Raw genomic sequence first — 7326 nt, forward strand, 5'->3', positions numbered from 1 at the left:
CAACCGATACCTTACATCTTATTTAATCATTGACAAATGGATGGTCTTACCGATCGGCTCGAACCCTTACCACGCTTCTGCAGTGTAATTTTGTTGATTTAATCGCATCTGCATGTCTTATTATGTTCTACATAACAATCATTCACAATATACACAAAGAATATATAACGGACATGGGTTATAATCGTTAGCGTTAACAGAGTACATTTAACGTTGCTATCAATTTTTCCATTTTCATTCAAAATGTCATGCATGATGCCTAAGTCTTTTCTAGACACCCTAAGGCTCAATGGACTCGTGTGTGAGATAGCAACTCGTGCTCTGATACCACTTGTCACGCCCTAAACTTGCCCCTAAAAGTTTGGGCATGACCTACACAGAAACGGACGCATAACCTGGTATACATATCATATGGGGCCTGAACGGAAGCATTTACCAATATAAATTAACATAAATAAAAGAACTGCATCCATTGAGCGACCACTATCATGCCAGGATCACAGACAGAACTAAGGCAAATAAACATACGGTGACGTGCACCAGAGAGTTAGCTATGTACAGCTATATATATATACAGACCCAGCCCTTAGAATTGGGCGTAAAACAACATGGACAGGCAAAGGAATTATATATACATCAACCTTAAGCAAACAATCAGAGTGTAAATCAAAAGTTTAGCAAAAAGGGCTGCCTTCACTTAAGTGCCTGGATACTCTGAGGTTGACAAAAGAGGCACGGATGCCATGGGTTAAAACTGACCTCCAGGTGGAGTGCCTACAGAACAGACATGAGACAAAGTGAGTCAAGCTCAGTGAACAGTAGTACATAAACAATTTAAAGATTAACTTAATTTACTTACAATGTACACATTTCTCTAATTAGATAAGTAAATGCAAAAATCCTGTGGTTAGTCTGATTCTGTACACATTTCAGGACAGTCTTTTCGGTTCATAACTTCATAGGTTGGCCCTTGGTCTGATGGGTTCACACATTCACAAATTAGCCCTTGGCTTAACTTAGATGCATAACTTCACAAATTGGCCCTCGGCCTTTGTGATTCATAATTTCACAAGTTACAGATTCATACTTCACAAGTTGGCCCTCGGCCTCATAATTTCAGAATTCACAAGTTGGCCCTCGGCCTCATAATTTCAAAATTCACAAGTTGGCCCTCGGCTTCATAATTTCACAAATTCACAAAGTGGCCCTCGGCCTCATAAGTTCACAAATTCACAAAGTGGCCCTCGGCCTCATAAGTTCACAAATTATACCTTTCATATCTTCACAATTTATATCTTTCATAAGTTCACAAGTTATTCCTTTCATATCTTCACAATTTATATCTTTCATAAGTTCACAAGTTATTCCTTTCATATCTTCACAAATTATATCTTTCATAAGTTCACAAGTTATTCCTTTCATATCTTCACAAATTATATCTTTCATAAGTTCACAAGTTATTCCTTTCATATCTTCACAATTTATATCTTTCATAAGTTCACAAGTTATTCCTTTCATATCTTCACAAATTATATCTTTCATAATTTCACATAACCGGGTGACCCATAAAGGGACCAAATTGGCTTTAAGCCCAGCTCTTGTATGTATGGACTCAAGAGGTGGTTCATATTGCAGCACTTAGTTTCGTACTAGGAATCAATAGTTCTTGAAGACTGAACAATTCATATTATGTCATAGCATGAACGAAGTGAATAAACATAACATAATAATGCCAGGTTCATACAAATACCGTTCACAATGGTGCACATAAATTTCCCTTTATGATTCATTACATGTAGCCATAGTCATCTTACATATAACAAAGTATTAATAATAATTATTTACAGAAACACATGTGTCGTTACAGTACTATTCATGGGGATAGAACAAGTCGCACCATAACGTGAGTCATATAACAATGTTATTGATATTCCATTCTTTGACATATAAGGAAACCCATGGTTCTGTTCGATTTTCATTTCGTTAATCCATTTTAGGCAGATGTCTATGCCATAAAACATGTATCGAACTAAATAAGGCTGTAGGAGTCCAAGATAGGACGTTCAAAATGTCATGTTCCCATTAAGCGGGGTTTATATTCATAATCCCTTCTTGCCAACCAGTTGCATAATATTAATAATTCTTGTGCGGAGTTATAGGTAATTTACAGGTTATTATACATTAAGGATAACCATTAACCATAATCAGAATGTAGAGTAGTTTCAGCGTCATACCGAAGTGCACATAATCTTTTAATGTTCTCACCGATCCCTAAACAACATAAATGCTTACAAAGAACAGTGCGTTAACAATAAGAATTATTTACGGTAAGTAAACGCACGATTGCAGAACTACTACTCACAGTGATCAGTTCCCGGTGGTAATAGGACGATGTTCTCGTCTCGACCTACAAGTACAGTGCACAACACATAATGTGAGATTATACTCGATCATTTACTTATTCTCCTTGATCATTCACTTAATTAGCCATGGTGGTACCAAGCTCATTATTTCTTAATAAGTTATACTCCATGTCACAGAAACAGGAGAAATCAATGGAAAATGGTTTAGGTGAAGAAATGGTATAAAATTAGTTGACAGAAAGTGAACAGTCGTTACTAATTTGGGCATAACTATTTTTGTATTTAGAATTTGGGAGTGAGACCACTTCCATTGAAAACTAGACTTCCGGGGCTTGATTTTAGGCTCAAGAATCACTAAAAAAGGAGCCCCGAGGCAAAAGATATGCTCATTCAAAGATGGCTGGACAAAGCTGTCTCCCGCACGTGCGGGAAACAGGGCCGCACGTGCGGCTCTGGGCAGATTGCTGTCCGAAAATGGCTGAAACTTTGGGGCTTTTCATTTTCAAAATCAAACCTTAATTACATGTAAATCAAAGTCCAAAACCCTTTAATACATGACCAATTTCACAATATTATTCTCCATCAACCATCATAACCTCAAAATACACAAATATAATGCCTATACTTCTTCAATCAAGAAATTCTAAGGAAATCAAGGTTCCATCAATATGTATACATAAAACCCTAACTCAAATGGGTTCAAAGCTTCCCTTATTATCATGATTTCATGAAATTGATGTCTCAAACATAAGGATTCGAGATAGATGATCATACCCTAGTTCCATCCTTGTCTTTCTCCTAGCTTTCTCCAATTCCTCCCAAGCTTCCCATGGATGATCTTCTTTTTCTTTCTTCACCCCCTTCAAGCATCTTCAAAACCCCATGAGTGTTGATTAGAGGAGCTTTCCTCTTCTTCCTTCCCTCTCTCTCACGGTTCTCTTCTCTCTCCCCCAAATATTTTATTTGACTTCTAAATGATAAGTTCACCACTCACATAGCATAACCATATATACATATAACCAACACCTAAGCTTTCAACAATAGGAATAGCCAAACACGCCCTTACGAATCGCGAAAAATTAAATTTCAATTACAGTTCCCAGGTGACTCTAAAAATTGTGCTGATCATAAATATGTCCCCTGTTCTGGTTTCTGAAGCCTCTAGGGCCTTCAATTTACAGTATAAAGTTAACCACCTAAACATGCATTAACGAGTCAGACAAAATAGATTTCCAATTAATTTTCCCCAATAGTTCTAAAAATTCCCATTAAAATACCCAAGTCCTCAATTTTGATTTCTGAACCCGTAAAGGTCGGTAATTTCAATTTTACAGTCGTGGCTCAACAAATAATTCCTCAATTTGAACACATATCAATAAATCAAAATGCATTAACACAATAGGCCGTAAAGGTAATCTCTAATACGGATTTTGGGGTCGTTACACATACAGAGTTCAAGCCAGGGTGGTTTTGAAGCAATCTCCACACCCCTGGGTATTCAAACCAGATTTTAGTTTCAGAAATTCCAAACCTTTGCGTTCTAAGCTTTGCCATTCGAACTCTAGTTTCCACCGTCTCAGTTGGTCTCCTAGAAACTCACTACAAACACAATTAGGTGGCTATGCCAGACCATCAGATGCCGTTCGGGCATGGCTAACACCAAAGGAATTACACCTTTAGAGGATTTAAAGTCTCCTAGACGGCAAATAAAGTACAGCAAGAATAAAGAAAAATATAATAGAATAGAAAAGAAAGAAAAGAGAACAAGACATCAATCTCTTAATCAAAGTAAAAAGGGTCCATCAGAGCAATGGACTTAATCATATCCCCATTCCTAGTCCCCTCTATATACGGCTTCAGTCTTTGGCCATTCACTTTAAAAGTGTGGCCATTCCTTGGATCTTGCACCTCAACGGTGCCATGAATAAATGTCTTCACAACCACAAAAGGATCATCCCATCTTGATCTAAGCTTACCCGGAAAGAGTCTCAATTTTGAGTTAAAAAGCCATACTTTATGGCTGGGTTGAAAGGATTTTCTATTAATGTGCTTTTCATGGAATTCCTTAGTCCGAGCTTTAAAAATTTTCGAACTCTTATATGCATCATTTCGCATTTCCTCCAACTCATTGAGTTGTAATTTCTGGTTGAGCCCAGTCGCAGTCATATCGAAATTAAACTTTTGTATGGCCTACAACGCTCGGTGTTCAAGTTCAACCAGGAGGTGGCAAGCTTTACCAAACACCGCCCTATATGGTGACATCCCAATAGGTGTCTTATAAGTAGTACGGTAGGCCCATAATGCATCAATCAAGCTTTTTGACTAATCTTTCCTATCTGGCCTCACTGTTTTCTCTATCATGTGCTTTACCTCCCTATTAGAGACTTTCACTTGGCCACTAGTTTGAGGGTGGTATGAAGTGCCCACTTCATGAGTGATAGAGTATTTCTTAACTACCGACTCAAAGAACCAGTTACAAAAATGCGTATCCTGATTACTTATTATGGCTCTAGGAAACCCGAAACGACTAAAGATGTTTTCATGCAAGAATTTGATTACTACTTTATGATTGTTTGATCTGGTAGCCATTGCCTCCACCCACTTAGACACATAATCCACTGCCAAGAGAATACTCAAACCCGAATGACGACGGGAAAGGGCCCATAAAATCAATCCCCCAAACATCAAAGATCTCTACCACAAGAATAGGGGACATTGGCACATATCACTACGAGATATCAAACCCATTTACTGACAGCGCAAACAAGTTCTACAAAATTAATGGGCAACTTTAAAAATGGTGAGCCAATAAAACCCGCTTTATAAAACCTTGGCGGCCGTTTTATGCCCACTAAAATGACCACCACATGCAAAAGAATGACAAAATGTAAGAATGTTATACACCTCACTCTCCGGCACACATCGTCGGATCACTTGGTTAGAATAATATTTAAACAACTCCGAATCCTCCCAAACATAATACTCGACCCATGAAAAGAATCAGTCTTTGTCTTGCTTAGACTAATTTTGAGGAATTTTCCCAATGGCCAAGTAATTCACAATATGTGCAAACCACGAGGGGCTTTCTCGTGACACCACAAGAAGTTGTTCGTCTGAAAACGAATCATGCAAAGTTAAAGGGTCACTAGTATACTCAACATGGACTCGGGAGAGGTGATCCACCACCACATTCTTAGATCCTTTCTTATCTTGGATCTCTAGGTCAAATTCCTAAAGCAACAAAATCCATCTAATTAACCTAAGTCTCTTTCTTTGATAGTAAATGCCGCAGAGCAGCATGATCAGTGAAGATTATGACCTTGGAACCTAGGAGATAGGACCGGAATTTATCTAAAGCAAAAACCACAGCTAACAACTCTTTCTCGGTGGTAGTGTAATTCAATTAAGCATCCGAGAGAGTGCGACTAGCATGGTATATAGCATAGGGTGCCCTATTGACCCTTTGGCCCAACACAGCCCCGACTGCATAATCTGAGGCATCACACATGATTTCAAAGGGAAGCGACCAATCCGATGATTTCATGATTGAGGCGGTAGTAAGGGTCACTCTTAGTGTTTCAAAGGCTTTCAAGCATGCCTCATCAAAGATAAAAGGTACGTCCTTAGCAAGTAAACTACACAAAGGATAGGATATTTTACTAAAGTCTTTGATGAACCTACGGTAAAAACCTGCATGACCTAAGAAAGACCTAACTTGATGCCTCAGATTAGCTTTGTCAATCTCTATGCCTCGAGGGGACACGATGTGTCCCAACACTATACCCTCACGAACCATAAAATGGCTCTTTTCCCAACTCAAAATCAGGTTTATCTCCACACAACGAATAAGGACTTTGGTTAAGTTTTGGAGGCATTCTTCAAAAGGTGGCCCAAACACGGAGAAGTCATCTATGAAAATCTCTAAAAATTTCTCCGACATGTTCGAGAAAATGGCCATCATACACCATTGAAAAGTCGTCGGTGCATTACATAGCTCAAAGGGCATGCGCTTGTAAGTAAAAGTGCCAAAAGGACAAGTGAACATGGTCTTTTCTTGGTTAGCGGGGTACACCGGGACTTGATTATACCCCGAGTAGCCATTAAAAAAACAATAAAAACCCTGCCCCACTAACCTCTCAAGAATTTGATCAATAAATGGGAAAGGAAAATGGTCCTTCTTAGTCATGGAATTCAATCTCTTATAATCAATACACACTCACCACCCAGTAGTGGTTCGTGTAGGGACCAACTCTCCCTGCTCATTCTTTACAACAGTGATGCCCGATTTCTTGGGCACCCCTTGCGTGGGACTCACCCACTTGCTATCCGAGATGGGGTATATAATACCCACATCCAACAATTTTAACACCTTTTTACAATCTCCTTTATGTTGGGATTAAGTCTCCATTGCATTTCACGAGAAGGTTTGGCATCCTCCTATGATGCATGCACACGGAGGGATCTATCCCTTTCAAATCGGCCATCGACCACCCTATAGCACTCCTATGTGCCACAAGAACACTCATTAATTGACTTTCCAGCTCTGCAATTAAGTCAGATACAATGATGACAGGTAAAGTATCCTTTTGCCCTAAAAAAAGCATACTTAAGTGTGGTCAGGAGTGGTTTCAACTCAAGTGTAGGTGGTGTGACTAGAGATGGTATGACAGGCTCTCTAGACAGAGAAGGAAGGGGATTAAAGCGAGCTTTCCACGAAGGAAAATCCGGTGTAGAAGAGGAATTAACTAAGGTGTTCACCTCTTCAACCAACCCATCAATACCAAAATTTCTAAACCCAAAATGAGCTAGACAAGCCTCTAGAGGGTCCTTTACAAGAATGGAGGGTAAAGCCTCCTCCATAATCTCATCCACAACATCCACAAATAAACACTCCTCTCTCTCATGGGGTTTTTGAGATGCTTGAAAAACATTGAGTATCACTTGCATATTTCCAAATGAAACA

At 39.0% G+C, this 7326-nt stretch overlaps 1 long non-coding RNA gene across 1 annotated transcript; it reads right to left on the reverse strand.

Annotated features, from left to right (window-relative positions):
* LOC145796634 (uncharacterized) lies at positions 1–3325 on the reverse strand. The gene is made up of 3 exons (XR_014337119.1): positions 3138–3325; positions 2363–2407; positions 1–774 (listed from the first exon to the last, which is right to left on the reverse strand). It is a non-coding gene; the product is annotated as an uncharacterized LOC145796634 (long non-coding RNA).
* Positions 3326–7326: the final 4001 nt, after the last annotated feature.

This window comes from Camellia sinensis, chromosome 8 (genome assembly GCF_055761805.1).
Source record: "Camellia sinensis isolate YWXY chromosome 8, ASM5576180v1, whole genome shotgun sequence".
Classification (NCBI taxonomy): Eukaryota; Viridiplantae; Streptophyta; class Magnoliopsida; order Ericales; family Theaceae; genus Camellia; species Camellia sinensis.